A 23,438-nucleotide genomic window follows, 5' to 3' on the forward strand; every position below is an offset into this window, starting at 1 on the left:
AGAAGTCACCTGTCCCCCAGGATAAGAACTCCAGGGATGTTTGGGGCTTTATTGGGAGGGCAGAGGTGAGACATTCCACTCCACTGACAAAAATACCTTTTATCAGTAGAAAAGACCATTAGATCAGAGCCATTAAATGTTAGAAGAGTAGGGATTTATGGGGGGGGGGGGGGAAACCTTCCGCTATTGCCTTATTTTTCCCCTCAGTAACCATTTGCTGCTGTTTCCGTGAAAGTTTGTAGTCTTAAATTACATTCTTCAAAATCATTCAGTTATGGTCAGTTTATATTAGGGAAGAGGCTCAAGCACTTTTGGTCAATTATGCCTCACCTTGAGAAGGATGTAGTTTGGGATCCATGACATTCATTCTGAGAATCTGAAATTCCAAGACCTATAATGAAATCTTATTTTAGAATAACCAACACAGGCACTTCAATTATTTGCCACCCTAGTTGGAATAAATAGACAGACACCAAGCTAGGATCTAAGGGCCACTTTATTAACTACATACAACTATAACAAGCCAAAACAGTGGCAAGGGCCTAAAGCGGTACAGGTCAATCTACGGGGTCCACCTTGGACCACCGCGTTGACCTGTCGGGGCGAGCCCCGAAGCCCCGGATGTGACCCATCCATGGATGGTGCAGACCCAGCCTGCCAGGCAATATGGTCACCCCCCTGTTCAAGCTCCTGAACGCCTCAGCCATAGAGCAGTGAGGGAAAGACTTGCAGAGGGGGTTCCCAAAGGCAGCCTGCCCCTGCAGCTGGCAGCCATCGAAGCAGTACCAGCCGCTACTGGCAGGCCCCTCTTCCCACAATAGGGAAGCATCAAGGGTGCTCACTGGCCCTCGGCCTATCTCAAACCCAAACCTGCCCATGACACTGCTAACCAGCACCACCCTGAGCCAATAACCTCAACCCAAAATTGGTGCTAGGTAGGCGAAAAACCCCTCATTCCCATGCCAAATTGGAAAGATGGGGGCGGGGGGGGGGAATTCTACCTGGCTCTGGAAAACAGCAACCAGCTAATCCTGCTCCAAACCAGGGTGAGGTGGGTGGGCCGAGCGATTCTTGGCAACTGCAGCTGGGAAGGGCGGAGCAGCCTCCTAAGGCTCTTGTCTCTACCCACCCACCCAACCCCTTCATTGAAGGAGGGGGTGGTGCTGCCTCCTTCCCTCCAGGCTGGCAACAAATGGCCCCTGGCTCTAGCAGCGAAGCTGCATGCCAGGAAGGGGCCAAATTGCTCACTAATCTTTGTTTTATTTACAAAGATTAGTGAACAAATAATTGGATGAAGACTTTTTAGGATGAAGCCTTTTTTTTCTTTAGCATACCTTCCGTGATCCCTCTTTCTTGCCCAGTATTTTTAAGTGTTTAAAATATTTTAATTGTTGCTTTTATGTCTTTGTATGTTTTTAAAGCTCCGGGTTTAATTGTTTTAAAGTTGTGTTTCAGTTGATTTTAATGGTTTTATAATGGGATTTTAGTATATATGTTTTAATTTGTTAGCCGCCTCAGTGGCCCTGTTGAGGGCAGAAACACTGGATATAAATTTTGTTAAATTAATAAATAAACCTCCACCCACCATCTGCTTGTGATCTCTAGCTTACTTGTGATTAATCACTGAAGACCAGATCAAATAAGTCCCAATTGTAAGTCTTGTTCTGTTATTGTCTATTACTTTCTCTCCTCAGGAATTCTATAATCGCTTGGGTTCAAGGGCTTTTTCTGATCATTCCAACAGCGAAATAAAGAAATGAAGTGCATTGTAACATATAGTGGACTGGCCCCTTTCTGAGTTGATTTCATACCTTGATAGATACTTATGGAGTATTATAAATTATCCTGGAGTTAAGCAAACAGCTCCACTCTGTGTTAAATATGGTTGAGCTGCCTGCCTGCTGATTCTTACGCATCTGGAAAAAACAGTGAGGCACTTCAGGTTTGATTTCTTCTGCCTAAAGGAGCAACAGTCAGCATCACTCCCCTTAATTCAAGCTTCTTTTGTCCAGAATTCTATTTCTGTTTATCAGGCAATAATTTAAGTCATGGCTGGGCTCAAGTTCAGAAATAAGTACCCCACTGCTACAAATGTAATCTGGATCAGGATTAAAAAATGAGCATTTATTTTTTTTAAAAAAATATCCTGATTGCCCTCCCCCCACCCAACAATGAGAGAGGTTGAAGACCATGTCAAATATTTATTGTAATTTAAAAGCCAGTTAAAATACATCACATTTTCTCCTCATTTCTTAACAATAGATTGTTCAAGGCAGCCGATGAAAGGTTATATGTCTGCTAGCTGTAAGGCTCAGTGAGGGCAGCAGGTCCTTCAGTCTGTCTCAGCCTCGGCTACTTCACAGGATTGCTTTGAGAATAAAATTGGTACATAATAGTGTACACCACACCACCCTGAGTTCAACAGCAGAATAAAATTCGAGCAGGCAGGCATACATACAGGTAGATAGACCAGAATGACATTGACTCTGGGCTTGCAGCTTAATATAAGTGAACACGATCAGCCACTGAGTAGAAGATAACTGGAGCCATTTGACTTTCAGTGCCACCCTAAGCAGAGTTACACCATTCTAAGTCTATTAGTCAATGGGCCTAAAAGCGTGGATCTCTGTTCAAGATGGCCTTTTCAATAGGTTTTGAAGCCTCATTTCCAGAGAGGCAGTATATAATCTTCTAATCAGGGATGGTCTAGAGTTAGAAGTTGTCTTAGAAACCATCTGGTGTAACTCCCTTCTCAATGGCAGCATGGTGTAATGAATAAAGGGTTGGACTAGGATCTGGGAGACCCAGTTTTGAATCCTCACTCCAGCATGGAAGGTTGCTGATTGACACTGGGTATGTCACACTCAGCCTAACCTACCTTGCAGGCTTGTTATTTTATTTATTTATTTTATTTATATCATATTTGTATTCCGCTCTCCCTGCAAGAGGGCTCAGGGCAGATAACAACCTTAAAAGCATTTTTAAATGTTCCATATTAAAACATTAAAACATCATATCAACATAGCAGCACTCTTTTGCCTGGCGGCAATACAGCTAATAACCAATGATACTGCAATACAACTGAATATAGTAGCACAGTAACAGCAGCTGAAAAACAAACAGTGGTGGGCAACTTTCACAGGGAGGGGGGGTAGATGTTGCATCCTCCAGACAGTGGAGGCCCAACCTCAGCTATGAGCCTGGAGGAACAACTCTGTTTTACAGGCCCAACGGAAAGATAGTAAATCCTGCCGGGCCCTGGTCTCAGTAGACAGAGCGTTCCACCAGGTAGGAGCCAGGACTGAGAAAGCCCTGGCTCTAGTCGAGGCGAGCTGGGCTTCCTTGGGGCCAGGGACCGATTACAGTTGTTTTTCTCCCGATCAGAGGGTCCTCTGGGGAATATATGGGGAGAGATGGTCCCTCAGGTACACTGGCCCCAGTCCTCACAAGGCCTTATAGGTCAATACCAGATAAGGATAAACCTGAGGAGGAGAGAATGATGCCATAATCCATTTTGTCCCCATTAGGAAAAAAGCAGGATATGCACATTTGAATAAAATAAAATGAGATGTGAGAACTTTCAATGGTAGACCATGTAGCTATATGAGTTAGCTCCCATATTCCATATTTAAGTCATTTATTTGTATATATAAAAATCAGTTTCCAACATTTTCAGTGAAATCCTAAGCAGAGTAACTCTGCTGAGAATTGCACTGTTTAAGTCTTGCATGACCAAGAATTCAACCTAGAGTTTATAATACACTAGTTTAATCCTCGTGGCTGGTGTCACCAGTGACATCCCTGAGTACATTTCTTTTTTCTTATGTAAGTTATTCACACATATAGAAAAAGTGCATTTTGGGATAAACGTTTCCCCATTAGAGCTGTAAACTTCCTGCCAAACAGATAAACAGATAAAGCAAGCCACATACACACACCCTAACTCTGTAAGGGCCAGAGAGGGATACATTATACAGAAACATGAGCAGACAAACAAGAGGCAAAGGGAAGGAAAATGCAATTATGATCCCAAAATGAAAGACAGGATTTGATAAGCTTGAGTTATAAATAGCAATTTAAAACCATGGGGTAAAAGCCATTTACTTAAGTAACAATCTCTCAGCATTATGTTCATCCATCCTCCTTTCTTTCCATCAAATATTTTTCAGTTTTAGCATTTTAAAAGAAAAGGAAGAGAAATTTCTCTTTGATTGGTAAAGTGTTCATTACTTTTAACCAGGGGTCATCATAACTCATCAGCATAACTCATTAGCATATGCCACACCCCTTGACATCACCAGAAATGTGTTATTAGCATAACTGATTTGCATATGCCACACACCCTGACCTCACCTATCCTAGCTGTTTTGGACCTAATCCTGGCCATTCAGGACCGAAATTGGGCCCAAAATGGCAAAAAGGCGCTGAAAATGGATGAAAAGGAGCCCCAAATGGTCAGGATCAGGCTGCTGCTGAACAGGAGAGTGATCCACCACCCATCAGAGGCCCGATCCGTGCCATTACGGGCCCAAAATGGCCAAAAGTCAGGTGGGTGTGGCCACCTGACATGTGACCTCTTTGGGGAACTACTAGAACTGAGTTCCTGTGCGTTCCCCCTCAAAATGAGCCCTGCTTTTAACTTCAGAGACCATGGCTTCTGGAGGGAAGGCTTAATGGCATGTATGGGAAATATCACCACTATAGGCTCTGTAAGTAAATGATGTATTGAAAATAAAAATCCACATACACAATAGTTAAGTACCATAATGGTTTGTCGGGGTAGACAGCAGAAACCAACTCACTCAAAGGCAACATTTATTCAGAAATTAGAGGGGAAAGTGAAAACACCAAATATATATATTTTTTTGCCAAATTAATTTTATGATATGAATATATTATTAATTTCTTCATCAGTAGTTGACATCACTGTACAAGGTAGAGGCCAGTGTGATGTAATAGAGGAGTATGCCTACGTAAGCCTTTAATAGTGTTACCCGAATTGGTCCCTGTTTTGGGATTTACCTGTGTGAGAATTGTCTGCATGTAAACTAAGAGCCAAACTACAAGTGACGCCTTACACAGGTTGGACACTTGTCAGCTTCCCTCAAGTTTTGATGGGAAATGTAGGCGCCCTGGTTTTACAGCTCGGCTCTCTATTACGGCTGCAAGACCAGGATGCCTACATTTCCCATCAAAACTTGAGGGAAGCCGACTAGTGTCCAACCTGTGTAAGACATCACTTGTAGTTTGGCTTTAAGAGTCAAGCAACAAGAGACGAATTACACAAGGAGGAGCACGTGAAGGGAGTTGCACTGTTAGCCAGGAAGCTGAGTTGTTAATTTCCTTTTCGCCTCCTGAAAATTCTGTCAGTTTCACTTCCTCTTTTAAGAGGCAAAGAAGAAATAAACCCTCTGAGCAGCAATCTTCCCTGGCTCTCTAGAGAGGGGAAATTGATAAAGCCTTCTGATCTCTTTTAAAACTCAGCTTCCCAGCTAACATTGCAACTCCCTTAATGTGCTCCTCCTCATGTAATTTGTCTCTTGTAACTTGGCTCTAAGATTTGGATCCTGGGGAATCTTTTCAGTCTGTTGTATACACAGCTCCAGGCTCCGGTGGAAACAAGCCTCCCAAGGAAGATAACGGGGGGGGGGGGGGAGACAGATGCTTAACTGGAAAAATAATTTTACTGTACTGAGTAACAAGGGAAAGCAAGATGGCATTATAGTAAAATGGAACCATTTAAATAATTTATACAGTAGCCATTTGCCGTTGGCAAGCCAATAAACCATTTTCATATTGTTCAGTTGTAGTTACTTTAAAACAATGCCTCCCATTATTGTGCTTCTCCCATTTGGCTGGTACAGAGAAAAACCAACCTTGGGAGTAGAGAGAGATGAGGGGTTTCCCAAAAGAGACCGGAGAATGCAATGCGATGAAAGGGGAAGAGATTTCAGGATGAAAAGGAAGGATTACATAGCTATGGGGGTGAGCAACCTATAAGACCGGCTGGTAGAAATTGGGAAGGATGAAGCTAAGGGGTTGGGCTTGCAAACCTCCAAGTGGGGCCTGGAGATCTCCTGGAAATTACAAATTATCTTCAGATGACAGAGATCAGTCCATCTGGAGAAAATGGCAGCTTCAAATGGCAAAGTCTATGGTATACCATCGGTTAGGTGAAATCTATCTCCAGATACCCTCCTACACAGGCACTGCCCCCACATCTCCAGGAAGTTCCCAGACTGGAGTTGACAACCCTATGAGGTTTCAAGAAGGCAAGTATAATGGGAGAAATGAGATTATATTTTATCTATCTTGGAGTTGGAATCTAATGCAAAATGTAGAGGCTGGAGAGGCCTCTCTCATAAGTTGGACGCTGATAGTACTTTTTTCTTTGGCAGGCAGAAGCTTATACTTCAGATATGGCAAATAGCCTCATCCTTGTCTTTTAAAGATATCACCCTGTTATCCTTCTTGGGGACATGTCACACCCTGTTATATCAGATCAACCATTAGTTCTGATTCATATGTAGAAAGGACTGAAATGCAGGAATCCAAACTGTTTGGAGGCTGCCCTATGTGCAAGCTGTTAACTTTCAGGTCCAACATACTTAATAATAATAATATCCTGGGGATCATAGCACCTGCACATACAAAAACCCAGTGGAATGTTAATTGTAGTAAGAAGAGGAATTGGAGAAGACTTGAGTGAAAAAGTTGTCTGCCCATTGATTTAATAATGATCTGTCTTCTTGATTGATACAGGAGCACAAGGTAAAAAGTCATGATAGACACTCAAACTTCTAAAAGATCCCTGCTCAAGCAAGTCCCTATATTGCTGCAATGAGGATTTGTCGTTCCAGAGAATACTTTGCTTTCTTCTTCATAACTGGAGCATAATGTAGGCTGAGCTAGGACTATTGATTGTACCAGTACATGTTCTCATTACAGTTTGGACTGATCCTTTCCTTTTATAGAGCCTTCTTGCAGCCTAATCTTTGGTGAGTTTCAAGAAAATGAAAAGAAACTCTTGAACATCAGGATCCCCTCCTTGCATACATATTTCATTTAAAGCTGGCTATTTTAATGACCTATTTGTTGCTCCATTGTGACAGATGGCAAAGATAGTTTCAAAAAGGACTATTATTCTGGGCATGTTACATTGTTGGAGAATTGTACCTTGGCATTAGTAATTTTGAAGAACAGTGAACCTAGATTTCTGAATTCTAGGGTGCAGATATGGATATGGGCTCTTCAGGGCTTGGCTGAAGGATATGGATATGGATATGGATATGATTACTCTGTAGCCTGGATTTGAGAAAGATTTATTGGAAGAAATTTTCACCAGACGATTGCCCAAGAAGAAGACACACGAAACGGGTATTGGAGAAAGTTGCTTCGCAGCATCCCGTCGGCAATTATGCTAATTGGCTTTATTATTCCCTATATGGGATTGGACGTGGTCTTTCTAGATATTTACCTGCTGCGCTATCCTGCTGTTTAATGTATTTATTGTAAACTCATTTGAGTGTGAAGGTTTTTGTATATGTATTAGTATTGATACAGATCATGAAGCTTGTTTTAATTATTGTTGTATGAATCTTTCTACTGTATTGCTATTTATTGCACAAAGCACTTTGCACGAAAAATACAGTTTGAATTTGTATATGTAGTTTCCGCCCAGTTGGTTGTTTACGGTAGTTCTTGTTGAACTGGGAGGCTCCGTTTGTTTGTATAGCTTAATTTTCAGGAGGAGCTGCAGCATAAAAGAGAGATTCTGAAGTCCTGCTTTCTGTACCCCTGCCTGTAGAAGTGACGTGAGAGAGGCAAGTGAAAGCAGGGCTTTTTCAGTGGTGATACCTCACAGTTTGAATGCCCTGCCCTTTGAGTCTAGTCTGGTGCCTGCTTTGCTGTCCTTTGGTGCCAGGCCAAAACATTTATTTTTATTCAAGCTTCTAACTGAATGGTTCCATTTTAAAAAACTGTTTCTATGGATCAGTCTCAAGCCAGAAGACTTGTTTGTGGATATGCTCAATGTTGTCTTATGCTGTTCTTATGCCCTTCCCTAGGTTTTGTGTGGCCTGTTTTAATACTGATAATTAATATATTTTTAAAAAATGATTTAATTACATTGTTTTTGCTTATGAACTGCCTTAAACAGGTCTCTGGAGAACTGACTTATAAATCCTTTAAATAAAGAAATGAGTGAATGAGCAAGAGTCCAGTAGCACCTATAAGAATAACAAAATTGGTGGTAGGGTATAAGCTTTCGTGAGTCACAGCTAGAGATGGGCACGAACCAGGGAAATGGTGGTTCATTGCGGTTTGTGGTTTGTCACATTTCACGAACCACAAACCAGCATGAAATTGTCCAGTTCATGAATCGGTTTATTTGGTTCATGAAAATGTCACTTCTGGGGCAACAGAAGGTCTGCAGAAAGCTGCCCCCCATTGCCTAGGAAACTGATTGATTGGTGCTAGGCTATCTGCAGTGACAAACCATAAAAGAAACTGAATAAACCAGTCTAAAAATTAAAGCGGTTCATCACAGGTTGTCAGAAATGCCTCTGACGAATTGCCAGTTCACAAAAAAGGCCCGGTTTGTGATGAACTTTGGTTCGTATTTTGGTTCATGCCAATCTCTAGTCACAGCTAGACATGGGCACAAACAGAAAAAAAACCCGAACATGGTGTACATTGTTCATTGCCATCCACGAACAACGAACAATGAACAACAAACACTGATGAAGATGATCCTGTCATGAACATGTTCGTTATTCATTATTCGTGGGGGCCATCAGGCTCTCCTCCAGCCATCAAGATCCCTGCTGCACCACTCCCAGAAACCCTACCTGAGCAAGCAGCAGGAAAGGTACCAATAATAAATAATAGCTTGGCCCCAGAGCCTGGCAGCAGCCCTGGAACCTGAAGGGGTAGATCCCTATCCTACCACACACAATGAAAATTTAAGCTCCAATGCACTCTCCCTATCCCTCTAACAGCAGCTGTCTCTCCCTGAAAGTCAGAGCTGGGAGCCCCCCTCCCCCCTGGTCTTTGCCTCTTGTAACAGATTTGGAGCTCCAGTCCACACTTGGAAGGAAGACCTGCCTATCAAGCTAAAAGTGGCTTAGTTTGGGGTTTCCAGGGCAACAGCAGCAGTTCAGACAGAGTTCAGACAATCCATGCTTGAGTTGCCATGGGAATTGATTGCAGGTTCCAGACTGTCTAGCGTGACGAACAGCAATGAACAAGGCTTGCAATGACCACCTGTTTGTTTAGAATGGGGCCTCATGAACAGCTTGTTTGCGAACAGCAGATTGGGCTGTTCGTGGGTTTTTTTTAGTTCATGTTGCTGTTCGTACCCATCTCTAGTCACAGCTCAATGTCTGAAGAATATCTACATTTCTACATTTTGTTAGATCTTATAGGTGCTACTGGACTCTTGCTCTTTTCTCCTGCCACAGAAAGGCAGTTCTATCACTTCTTTAACCAAGCCCATTCAGCACCATCTCTACCATTCCTTAGATCCAAACTATATTGATAATTTCCATCTCCTGCTGCAGATCTCCCTCAAGTGTGGATCTCCCTCCCTCTACATTCGCTATCCCTGAGCAGCAGCATTTTGTGGAAATCAGTGGGCTTAAGTGAAAGAGGGGAGTTAGGAAAGTTCCCTTCTGCCTTTGATAAAATCTAGTCTGGATCCAACCCAGTGATAGAAAAAGATATTATGATACAAATAGAAGTATCTTCTGAGAACACGCAAAAGGTCTATTCTTAGCATGGATCAATTGCAGACCATTCCTACATACTTGAGATCATTTACTAATGTACTAAAACTTTGATATCTTCACTCTTGCCAAAGCCTCAAGGCAGCTTATAACATATTATAATTCAGCAATGATCACCATAAAATTGACTAATGCAACACAGGGAAAAGACTAACAAGGGGTGTTTGCAATTTAAGTGAAAGTCAAGAGAGCTAAGTTAAAAATCCAAGTAGAGTCCCTGTTTGAAATTACAAACCAGATGACCTGTAGAATAACACTGCTTTTGCCTGTTGTATAAACTCTGTTACTGAAGGAGCCGGATGGAGTTCTAAATTTAAAATGGCACTGCTTGAAAAGGCTTTTAAAGTCTGAGGTATATTTCTTTATTAGGGCCAGCCAAAATATCACGCAACTGTAAGCAAGCTTTTGAGTTTTCCAGAACTCATTATTAGGTTCAGGGGTCACCTCACCAATTCTTTTGAACCTTTGGGCAACTTTGGAATTCTGACACAGGGTGTTGAATGCAAACACACAATGGCCACCATGGGAGGTAGAGCCATATGTATGTACACACAGAAGAAGCTATATTCAGGGGACAAGAGGAATATTTTTTAAAAAATACATGGAGATAGACAAGCGAAAGAGACGGAGAGAATAAAACCAACACTGTAATGGCAGTTACCACCAAACAACATTATTTTCATCTACCCAGCCAATCTCATCTCTAATGCCAAATCAGATGCCCTGAGGGCAGAAGCTCCACCCAGCCCCACCCACTTTCTAAAAACACTTGAAGGGTACCAGGAAAGGTGTTGGCAGATGCCATGGTGGCCACAGGCACCATGTCAGGGAACTCTAGGGAGGATGTTGCAGAATACACACAAAAGTGGGCGGGTTAGGTTCAAGCCATGGCACAGGGTTCTGGTGTGCAGCTTCTAAAGGATGTTTTGCAGATTTAATTGGATCAGGAAGTGCTGTGTGTAACTGGTTTCAAGTTCTGCCAAAAGGAGGTGGGAGGAGGAGGGGAGAAATGGCCATCATAATTTGAAAACTGAAAAGTCAATGATTAATCTCTCCAGCACCAAATGTAACACGTAAGTCCCTAAAGGACCAAGAGAAAAAATAAATGCAGCACTTCTATTAACAAGAGATTAATTTATATGATGAGTGAGATAAAGAGTTGAATGACTTATAATAACCTATCAATATTTGGAACCCCATCTCCCCCCCCCCCCTACAGCAAAGTTACATCCAAGATCATCTTTAGCCCATTAGAGGATTTTATCTTTAATGGCTAAAAGGACGAGAGCTGCTGCAGCATAGTAGTTAAGTGGTTGGACTATGAATCAGCATTCTGCTACTGCCAAAAACTCAGTAGGTGGCCTTGGGTAAGCCACTCCTCTTAGCCAGAGCTTCGCAGCTGTATTGAGGGAATAATAATTACACTTGGTTGTTGTGGATTTTCTGGGCTGTATAGCCGTGGTCTCTCCAAGACCACGGCTATACAGCATGGAAAATACACAACAACCAGGGCTCATTTTGAGGAGAAACGCACAGGAATGCAGTTCCGGCAGTTCCCCAAAGAGGTTGCATGCCAGGTGGCCTGGCCCACCTGACTCTCGGCCATTTTGGGCCCGTTTTGTCCTGGATTGAGTCCAAAACGGCCCGGATCGGGCCTCTGATGGGTGGTGGATCACTCTCCCACTCAGCAGCAGCCCAATCCTGACCATTTGGGGCCCCCTTTTGGCCATTTTCAGCCCCTTTTGCCATTTGGGGCCCAATTTCAGCCCTGAATGGCCAGGATTGGGTCCAAAACAGCCAGGTTAGGTGATGCCAGGGAGTGTGACATATGCAAATCAGGTACGCTAATGAACCACTTCCAGTAATGGAAAGGGGTGTGGCATAAGCTGATGAATTATGCTAATGAATTGTGCTAATGAGTTCCTCCATCTCTCTTTCTATGAAATGACCCCTGACAACAACCATCATTCTCCGGCCGTGAAAGCCTTCGACAATACAATAATGACACTGACATTGTTCACTGCTGTAAGTAGGGAACTAATCTTTCCAGAAGAATTATATATAAGCACAGTTGTTGTCGTTGTTGTCGTTGATAATTGTACGCAGACCTGCAGCCTTCCAAGTCCACAGACTCCAATAGGCTTAGAGTGGAACTACAAGTGACAAAAGGCACAGATTGGACACTTGTCAGCTTCCCTCAAGTTTTGATGGGAAATGTAGGCAGCTTGGCGGAATGTTGGACAAGTGACAATTGAAAAGTCCATTGGACAGCAGTCAGAGAGTCAAGCTGCAAGACTAGGATGCCTACATTTCCCATCAAAACTTGAGGGAAGCTGACAAGTGTCCAACCTGTGCCTTTTGTCACTTGTAGTTCTGCTCTCAGAAAGAGGAAACTCCGTTAAGGATTGCACTGTAAATCCATTATCGCTCAAAATAGATTGTAGGTCATCACAAATATCACCAGATTTTTTTTTAAGTTACATAGTTGCTTTTGCTGCTGCAAAGTCTCGGTCTTTTGTGATTGCTGAACACAACTGTCAGAGCCTCAGAGGAAGATTTCAGACTTTGGGTATGTTCAAATTGGAACACAGTTTTCTTCTAGGGCAACGTGACATGTACGTCTGAGCCCTGACAATTCTTTTTCTAGCAAAGAGAGATTGCTCTTTCCTCCCCTGAACACACTTTTTCTCCACATGAAAAGACCACCCAAACATTTTAAAAAGACTTCTAAAAATGTACACCTTATACTGATCCTCCTCAACAGATTGTTCTCTTTTAGTACTGTGCAGATGGAGAAAAAGCTATGCCTTCTACAAAACTGTTAGGGATACAAGATCTGTCTTCCTTTGGTCCAGGTCTCCCTTTGTTCTTGTCTGGCAACACTGCCTTCTTTCCATCCCATCCCCACCAGAACTACATAAGCAAGCATCTTCACCACGGCCAGCACCCCAGACACCTCCACAGAGCCCCAAGGCACCTTCTCCATTGGAGTGGTGGCTGCTGACACCTATGCAACAACCCCCAGCTGTACAACTGATGTCTTCCTCTAGCAATGTAGGCAGCTCAACATCAGCCAGGCCAATGAGAGGCTTCAGCCATCTAAGAGAGGCAAGTGAGGGTCCTGGGGATGAAGGGGTGGGCTGAGATAGGGGACGAGGGGCCAGGAGGATGCAATCTACCCAGCCCTCCCAAGGTTTAGACTAGGAGGAGGGTCACTCAAGGAGGCTAGGTTAGGATTGGAAGAGAACCCAGGGAGGTAGGGAAGGAGAACCTTTTAAAATAAGGTTCCTGGGAAGGCTGAAATTATGGGAAGAGGCAATTGGAGAGTGCTGGTCCCCTTAGGACTGGAGAAGGAACAAGGTCTTTCTTGCCTGCAGTAGATGGCAAGATGTCAGAGGACTAGATTGGACCACTAGAGAAGGAAGAGCCTCATAGTGCTATACTATTCTTGCAGCCTGTGATTATGCAGCTTTAATTTGACATCTTACTTTATTTCCATTCATCATTTTTATCTAACCCCCCTCAAATTATATCTATGACAAAAGCTATAAATAGGTAATACAAGTGGGGGACTTCCAAGGTCTTGTGAGGAATGTCTCGTTTTCCCTCCACCATGTTCTTTCCTCTCATAGCCTCTCCTCCCTTTTCCTGCTTCCTTCTCTCGTTCCCGCCCATCTTTTTCTGTCCCCCTCCCATCTTCACCCTTTCCCCTCCTCTCCTAGGCAGCCTTTCCTCTATGGCTAGGTTTGCCAGATCCCTGGGAGGGGGGGGGCAAAGCAGGGGGTGGGAGCTGCAGGTGAGAGTTGCACAAGGTGTCACTTACCTTCCATATGTGCAGAACGTGTGCTGTGAAGTAGTCCCCAATTGCACCAGAAAAGATGTCATTCCTGGGGTGACACGGAAGTAATGGGTTGTGCCAGGGGGGGAACTGAGTAAAAATCAGTCTCAAACACTAAATTGGGGGCCAGTTATTACTCAATCAGTCCTAGGCACAGCCCATGACTTCTGTGTTCTGCCAGGAATTGTCATTCCTGGTGCAAAGTTCTCCAGGGCTTATGGGGGTGTGCTTTCCCTCTATTACCACCTGCATCTCCCGCTCACCAGGCAGGTAAGAGATGGAGGAGCAGAGGCTGGGGGTTGAGGATGCCCATTCCACCCCAGGGGAATCCTGGTGAGCCTACCTGAGGCCCAGTTGCAGGAGGCTGGCTGACCCAGGCCCCGTTGAATGGTGGGGAACCAGCAAGGACTTGTGAGGCTAAACTCAGCTTTCCCTGTATCCCTCTTTCCTTCAAACCCACTAAACAACTGACCTTTTATCTGCCCCTCACCCTCACCTATATTTATTAATTTACTTCATTTATATACTTCCTTTCTCCACAATGGAGGATGTGATGTAAGCACATAGGATGTGATGTAAGCACGTAGGAGCTTACATCATTCTCCTTGCCTCATGAGTGGTAGGTTAGGCTAATAGTGTGGGGCTTCCACAGCAAAGTGGTGTTTCAAACATGGGTCTCCCAGATCATACTCTTGACACTCTAACCCATACAGTGCACTGGCTTTTGCGGGAGGCTGCTGTTGAACAGTAGCAAGGAGCTAAGCCTGGAAGAGTCATGTAAGTCATGTGGTATCAAGTTGCCCAGTGGTTGCTGCTGGGCCTGGTCCCAAAGAGTCCTCTCTGAAAGGCCAAACAGTGCTGGAAAGGGCCTTGTTCCTCTCTACTGTCTCTTCCTGACAGAAGCCAAGCCTGGAATACTGGCTAATAGTCGCCTAGCAACAGCAGCTGAGGGCTTCTGGTTAAAGCTACAGGTGCTCCTTTTATAATTTTGTTTTTTTTTAAAAAAGAACAACAATGTATTTTTTTTTAGATTTCAGATTTTTCTGCAAATCTGGGACATTTTTCAGGTGTGTAGAAGATCCATCTTGTCTCTTCATGGCTCCAATCTACTGATTTAAGTATCCTCAGATCAGGGCCACTTGGGTATTAGTATATAAAATACATGTGCTCTCTTGAGGTGGCAGATTTTGAAGTACCGTTTAATGGAAGAAAGCTATCAGTTATTTCAATAATTCTTTTTAGCAATATGATAGTGGGTGCCATTTGATTTTTTACTGGAAGCACAGAACAATTTGAGGGGGTGCCTCAAATCTGTAACACTTCAAAACCGTTATTTTCTGTCCAGGTTGACTAGAAAAGCCATTACCCTCTGTATATCACTGTGATTTCATCCACTGTGATGCTTGTTGGTAGGCAGCCTGTTGATTACAAGTATTTCAATCAATCAGTTACAAGTAGCTGATTACAAATCTGAGCAACAATTGGAAAGCATTTTATGCCTTAAAAAAATAAATAAAAGCTAAGCTAATTACATTTACATTTCACTCTTCCAACTTGACATCTTTTTAATCATTACCTTGAACTCTTTTTTCTTGTTTTCAGTTCTCAAATGGCTTCTACCTGGAAAAAAAATCCAGCGGGAGATAACAGAATGCATTTTTTAAGATAGTTAGCTGACATTCAGGTAGTTCTGGTAGGAGCTAAGCCCTTCTAATAGTTTCCAAGGTATGTACAAAGAAATCTCTGATATAAAAAAAGAAGATTTACATGGGGCACATCAGAGTCCATACTGTTCTGAAGAAGGTGCTTCCTCTCCAAATGATGGAAGTGTATATAGCAAAGACACAGCAGGGAAATGATTCATTTAACTTTGGCCATATGAACTTCATCTGCTCCTAGAAATGCCACGACATATATGTGAGATGTAGTGGATAGAATGCTAGACAGATCTTAATTGGTTCTATAGGACCACAGTGCAAATTGCCCTGACTCAAATAAGTGTCATCAACTCATCAACTGATTGGGAAGGACTATGCACGTAAGACAGGATTACATTCCCTGATTGGTTAATAACATCCAGATAGGAACCAGCTGAGTAATAGGAGTGTGCACCAAAAATAAATTTCTTTCCATTTTGAATCTGGAGTTTCCGAATGCATCTTTTCTGTTTTTTTTTTCTTCTGGTTGAGCATTGCAAGTTTGGATCTAATCCTTTTGTTTTTTATCATTGTCATGAGTTTCATCCCCATTCTTTGCAATGTGACATTCAAGGCTCTTTGGGGAAGCTGTTTTTGCAGTTAACAGCACCAAAATGGCACAGACAACAGTCCTCCCTCTAAACCATCAACCCATGAAGTTTAAGCACACATAACAGGCTTCAGTGTTTACAGACTCAAGAATGCTTTGAGGAAGCACTAAGATTAGGCAAGAGTTGGACAGCTGTGCAGGCACACACTGTTCTTTTCAATGGAGGTTGGGTAAATGTGTCTTTGGCCAGCTGTTTTCATGCATAACCAAAAAACATATCAGCCATTAGTCTCCCTCTCACTAAATCATCAATTAACTGAGTTTTTTTTCACAAGCACAATACACACACACAACAATGGACCCCAAAGAAACTGACTGTCAGAGGACACACAGGGAATGGGCAGGCAAAGCAGGGTGGTAGTGGTGTCCAGCGCCAAGGTAGGAGGGTGCACCAACCAGCACAGTACAGTGACATTTTTTAAAAATCCTGCTTTATGTTCACTTTTTCTTTTTCCAAGTGATGAAGATAGTGCCAATAAATTATTGCTCTTGCTGCTACGTTTCCTTGTGCTTTGCAGTTTCATTCCCATGATGAGGGGCAAATCTGAATCCTTCCTTTTGATGCTCAGTGTTCCATTGCCAAACTGGGTATTCTTGGCATTCTTTATCACCCAAGTGCAGGCAGGCAAGCAGCATAATTGCATAAATCCCTTCCCCCACCTAAACAGATCTATTTCTTTTCCATACATTTTCCAGGGTCGTTTGTTTCTGAAAGGGAACAGTAGGCCAATGGTTCACAGAAGGCTTGACTTAAGCTTGATACGGAGAATTTGTTTTAAATAATGTTTTGACAGATGCTGGTGGAGGGCAAGCATCCCTGAAAAGGTCTACTGAGGGCCAAGCTACACATGACGAATGACACTTGAACGGCAAGTGTATTTCTCCCTGTTCACTTGCCCTCCACTCAATCCACTTGCCGTTCAAGTGTCATTCGTCATGTGTAGCTTGGCCCTCAGATTTGAGTCCCATGTTATTCAATAGTGCTTACTCCCTATATATACTCCAGAGGACACTTCGTTCTACACACAAAAAACTTTTGGTGGTCCCTGGTCCTAGGGAGGCTTGCCTGGCCTTGACCAGAGCCAGGGCCTTTTCAGTCCTGGCACCGGCCTGGTGGAACTCTTTGTCTGATGAAACTAGGGTCTGGCAGGATTTATTATCCTTCCGCCAGGCCTATAAGACAGAGATGTTCCACCAGGCATATGGTGGAGGCTAGGCTGGGCCCCTGCCAGCCATACTTGTCTTGACTTGAAAAGATCTGTCCACTACCCTATATATATCTATAGATATGGATATATGGGCCATGTCTGAAATTAAGTAACTCTTCCATTGCCATCTGAGGAGAAGTTTTTTATTGTATGTAGTGTTTTAAATTTTATTGTAATGTTTTATCTGCTTTTATGTGTTTTTATGTAAATTAAAATGTTGTGTTCTGCCCTGAGCCCGCTCGGTGGGGAGGGCGGACTAAAAATTTAATATAATAAATAAATAAATAATAGGGAAGTGTCTTTAGGATTACAGCCTATGATTTTGCCACTATGGAAAAGCTACAAATGGGAGAAAAATTCATAAGAGCAGTTAAAGAAATTTATAGAGACCAGAATGCAGCAATTGTGGTCAATGACGAGACCACCAAGAAATTGACTATAAGTAAAGGAACAAGACAAGGTTGCCCGTTGTCTCCGCTGCTATTCATTTTGGTACTGGAGATTTTGATGATACAAATACGACAAGATGAAGAAATCCGCGGAATAAAAATAAAGGACTTTTCTTATAAAATTAGAGCATTTGCGGACGATATAATGTTAATTGTGGAAGATCCAATGGAGAATATGCCAAAAGTGATAGAGAAGATTAAAGAGTTTGGAGATCTGGCGGGGTTTTATATCAACAAAAAGAAGTCAAAGATATTATGTAAAAATATGACTAAGCAAAAACAACAACTGTTAATGGAAATAACGGATTGTGAAGTAACAACTAAGGTGAAATATCTGGGAATTGAACTGACTGCAAAGAATATAGATCTATTCAAAAACAATTATGAAAAATTATGGACTCAGATTGAGCAAGATTTGATCAAATGGAATAGATTGAATTTGTCATGGCTGGGAAGGATTGCAGCAGTTAAAATGAATGTGTTACCAAGAGTAATGTTTTTGTTACAGACAATACCAATTATCTGAGACTCTAAGCAGTTTGAAAAATGGCAGAGGAAAATATCAGATTTTGTTTGGGCAGGCAAGAAGCCTCGAGTGAAAATGAAAGTTTTACAAGATGCAAAGCAAAGAGGCGGAATGCAACTACCCAATTTAAGACTTTACTATGACGCAATTTGCCTAGTGTGGCTGAAAGATTGGATGACGTTGAAGAATAAGAAATTATTGGCCCTAGAGGGATACAAAAAAATATTTGGATGGCATGCATACCTATGGTATGACAAAGTAAAAGTGAACTCTATGTTCCTACACCATTATATACGGAAAAGCCTATATGCAACTTGGAAGAAGTATAGAGACTTCCTACAAGAAGGAACCCCCATGTGGGTAGTTCCGTATGAAGTAATAGATCCGAGAGCTGTCTATACTGAGCAACAGTGTTTAACATATAAGGAGATAACCTGAATAGAATCTTCTAAACTTAAAATAAAGACGCAGGATGAGTTATCTCCCAATTACGATTGGTTCCAGTACAGGCAGATCAGAGATCTCTACAATTCGGATTGTGCAAAGGGAGGCATAAGAACAGAGAATTCGGAACTAGAGCAGACACTTTTGAAAGAGGATAAGAAGGAAATTTCCAAGGTATATCAAGTACTGTTGAAATGGTATACTGAAGATGAAATAGTCAAAGTACAAATGGTGAAGTGGGCCATAAATTTTAATAAAGAGATAACAATGGAGGCATGGGAATACTTGTGGAAAAACACAATGAAGATTACAACGTGTACTAATATCAAAGAGAACATTTACAAAATGATCTATCGTTGGTACATGACACCAAAGAAGATTGCGCTAGGGAATTTGAACACTTCTAATAAATGCTGGAAATGTAAAAAACATGAGGGCTCTCTGTATCATATGTGGTGGACGTGTGAGGTAGCCAGGCAGTACTGGGGAGAAATAATAAAAGTAATAAGTGAGATTTTACAATTTCAAATTAATAAGAACCCAGAACTCCTGCTACTGAACTTGGGAATGGAGAACATTCCAGCCCAACATAGAACATTGTTATTTTACATGACAGCAGCGGCCAGACTTTTGTATGCGCAAAAATGGAAAGTACAAGAAGTGCCAACTATTGAGGATTGGACTTACAAATTGCTGTATATGGCCGAAATGGACAAAATGACAAGAAAATTGAGAAATCTGGACCCAGGACAGTTCAACACAGACTGGGAGAAGCTGAAGCAATATGTGTTGAAGAAATGGGAGGTGGGAGGAGAACTGTGGCAGTTTGAGAACTATTGAAACATGACAAAATGTAGAGGGGGGTGACTTTACCGGAGGGTAGAGAGAGAAAGGAAAATGTCTAAGCAGCTATTTTGTTAGATTGTTATATATAGAAAAACATATAGAATATGGATAGAAAATAATTAACTATAAGGACCGACTAATTAATATGGTTTCTGGTATAAACGTGTAACATGTTAAACTGAATAAGTCTACCTGAAGAAATATATGGATTAAATTGATTGATAACTTTTGATGATAGTTATATAAAGTAATATACGGAATATAAGTCAAATTGGTTGACTTATATAAATGTATGGGTTATATGGTATAAGGCTTATAGAAATATCTGAAACCAGGAAACTACGAAATTATGTTAAAAAGGGACAAATTGTTTGTCTAATGTGGAAGAAGGGACTTAAAGATAAGATAAGGTATAGAGTATTAAAAATAGTTAAAGAATTATTGCTTAGATTAAAGGGAAAATACAGGTTTGTTAGATAGATGAATTTAAAATGAGTAAGAGAAAAGGGACAAAGGGTTGGAAAACTGTTGGAAGTCAAAAGAAAAGGGGGGAAAGGGAGGGGGTTAGAAATTGGGAAATGGGAATTGATTGTAATATGTAATTATATGATTCTAATTCCAATAAAAATTTTATTAAAAAAAAAAAGGATTACAGCCTATGATTGAAGTCTTCCAGGTTTTTTTTAAAATTTGATTGATTGATTAACCAACTGTCTAAGTGGCCTGATGGGGGTGAGGGAGATAAACCAGAGCCCAGGAATTGCTACCAAAAAAAGAAAAGATGCACGTTCCCCTTTCTGAACATTTCAAAAGCCAACAGGTGGGGAGGGGAGTGTCTAATTTTGTGAGGACTCACCTGATTGGCAAGGAGACAATGCTGTTGCCTGATGCACCCATGAGCATTGCACACATTCTCCCTTCCTGCCAAAAGAGTCTGCAGACTGGCATTTCCCAGGTAGCGACAAAAAACGAAGCAGCATTCATGCACATTGCAGTTTCCTCTTCTCACCAATGCAGTTAAATAAGGGCTCACCTCTCTCCAGTTGGGATCGAATTGGTGATTTGCTGTTGAGTAAAGCAAGATGCTGCTGGCTCAGTGGCCACTTGCCTGCTGCTGCTGCTGCTGCTGCTGCATAGTAAGAACAGAAATGAAACATATGAACATTTCAGTGGGAGGATGCCATTATAACTTGGTTTCTCAGATCGGGTTCCCATTGTGGATGCCACTTTAACAAAATGAAACAGTGAATTCTGGGTGTATTTCTGGCTCATTTGTTTCATTTTGTACACTCCTACTGTGAATAGTGGTGGGTAAGGGCTTTGAAAAATATTCAAAGCTGTTCATAGAAACAGAAAAAGACCAGAGTTCAGAATTCACATCAAAAAATTGTCATTGTCTGTATTGTCTATGGACTCAGTGTGGCATTTCTGTGGTGAAATCCTTTATATTGGAAAATAAAATGAAAAAGAATTTACATTTATACAGAAAGCAGGGCCTCACATTGCAGAAGGTATGTTTTACTGGTACTCAGATGTCCAGAATGGCCCAGCCAAGGCTGCAAACCCCTTTAACCATGAGGAAAAACTGAGGATAAACTGAGGATATATATTTATTTGTATCTGAATTGGGTAACCAAGAAAGTTGAATAAAGAAGAACAATTTTAATATATAAATATCAAGGTACAAATCCCCCAAAGGTAAAAATTCCAAAATCTTTAATACATTTCAAACTTTAAAAAAACATATTTAAAAATCCATCAACTTTTGGATACACAAACCACCTACTTTTTAATGTCAAATTGCTGAATTGTGCCTCATTTTTTTCAGTTTCAAAACCAATTTTTGGCAAATCTCTGGCACAGCAATGGGATGTAAATTTGCTCCAGAGCTGGCTGATTTATTTATGGATAGATTTGAAAATAATAAGAATCTTTATAATACTAATAACATGGCCGTTTCCACACTACTCACCTTCATCCAGAACGGGGTGCAATGTCGCAAAAAAACCGTGGAAGATAGCGTCTTCTCGTGCGAGTTTTGCACGATGTTGCACAAAACTCATGCGAGAAGACGTTATATTCAGTGTTTTTTTCGCGACGTTGCACCCCATTTCGGATGAAGGTGAGTAGTGTGGAAATGGCCCATATATAAAAAGTGTATTAATTTCTATAAGAGATTTCTGGATGATATCTTTTTGATTTGGGAAGGATCAAGGGAACTTTTGGCCAGTTCATTAATATCATACCATACATACTACTATTAAATTTTACATGTATCCAGGGCTACTTTTCTAGATGCAGTTATTAAAAAGGAGGGTAACAAAGTTAATACTGATGTTTATAGGAAATTTACAGATCTTGTTCTTTGGGGGGGGGCAGTTTTCACCCTTACCACCTTAAAAAGAATTTGCCATATTCCCAAATGTTAAAGCTTAGACGAAATTCTAACCTTGATTCTGATTTTTACAGACAGGCTAATATATTAATGGAACAATTGAAAGAGAGAGTTTACTCTTCTTGAATTTTGAATCAGGCTTTTTTCAAAGTGAAGAGAACAGCAAGGGCATCCCTATGAATGCCTCACAATAGACATAACACCACAAACAGAGTGGTGATTTCTCTTACATATGAACATACATATGCTAGTGTTAGAGGAATAATCAAAAAGCATTGGCTTCTTCTCTCTGGGATTCCACAGTGTAAATCACAACCAAACAACATCCTGAACTGCTGGGCCTCTGGGTCCATCATATCAAGAACTACTGGACCCAGAGTTTCTTTTGCATAAGCAGGAGGGAGGGATACCTGGTGGGAAGGGCAACACAAAGTAGGATAAGACTGCAGGAGCAAGTGCTGCTGCTGTTTCTGGTAGGATCTGCAGGCCCCAAATATATGTGACTAATAGTAAAATCCTGTGCAGAATTATTCCAGTCCACTGAGATCAGTGGGCTTAGACTGGAGTAACTCTGTTTAAGATTGCACTATAAGTGTCTAATTCACTCACCACCACAAACATACACAGTCCATGCTGCCATGTCTGGTGGTGGCTGTAAATACAAATCAGGAAGCCAGAAGTGTAAGGAGGTAAAAGAAAGGGAACAAAAAAAAAAAGCTAAAGGACACCAGTATATCTTCTAGCTTTTCAAAACAGACAAGACTTTTCTGCAGTCAGGCAACAGTACAGTAACTGGGGAAGCAGATGAACAAATCAAGATGATAATGATCTCAAAAAAGAGACCGAGTCTGGACACTGGCAACTAGAGGTGGGCACTGAAAAAAACTGTTTCAGTTTCTGAGCCAGAGGTTCCAAACCAACTATTCACCGTTACTGTATTTTTCTGTCTGTGGCATTGCCAGCTTGGACCTAATCTGTCTAGTTATTTTCATTATCATGAGTTCAGGCCTTGCTCTTTGCAATATGGGCTACCAGTCTCTTTAGGACAGCAGCTTTTGCACTTAACAAATTTTTGCACCAAAATTGCACAGAATACAGTCCTCTCTCTAACCCATTGACCCACTGAGTTTTTCTCAGTTATACTATACACATTCACAATTGACCCTGAAGAAGGTGAGTGCCCATGGAGAGAAACTGGCTAGCTAAGGGAAAGTGGGCACAGGCAGCAGCATTCAAAACAATCTTGATTTATTTTGACTTTTTCCTTTTTCTATAGTGCCAAATAAATTATTACCTTTGGTGCCATGTTTCCTTGTGCTTACTCCAGGGGAAGTGTCTTTAGAACTGCAGGGGAGAGTGGTCCTACACTATGAGTGTTTCCGCACACATTGGATAATGCACTTCCAATCCTCTTTATAGATCATTTGGAATGGATTTTTTTGTGTGCGGAACAAAAAATCCACCTCAAACGATTGATAAAGTGCATTGAAAGTGCATTATCCAACGTGTGCGGAATCTCCTTATGTGAACTTTTTATTTTCAAAGACCCAGGCTTCAGCCCTGAAAATATTAAAGATCAATCCAAAAATTATTCTAGCTGATATCCTGACTTCTGAAGAACCATAGAAACTAGAAAGGTT

The sequence above is a fragment of the Eublepharis macularius genome, chromosome 8 (assembly GCF_028583425.1).
Source record: "Eublepharis macularius isolate TG4126 chromosome 8, MPM_Emac_v1.0, whole genome shotgun sequence".
Classification (NCBI taxonomy): domain Eukaryota; kingdom Metazoa; phylum Chordata; class Lepidosauria; order Squamata; family Eublepharidae; genus Eublepharis; species Eublepharis macularius.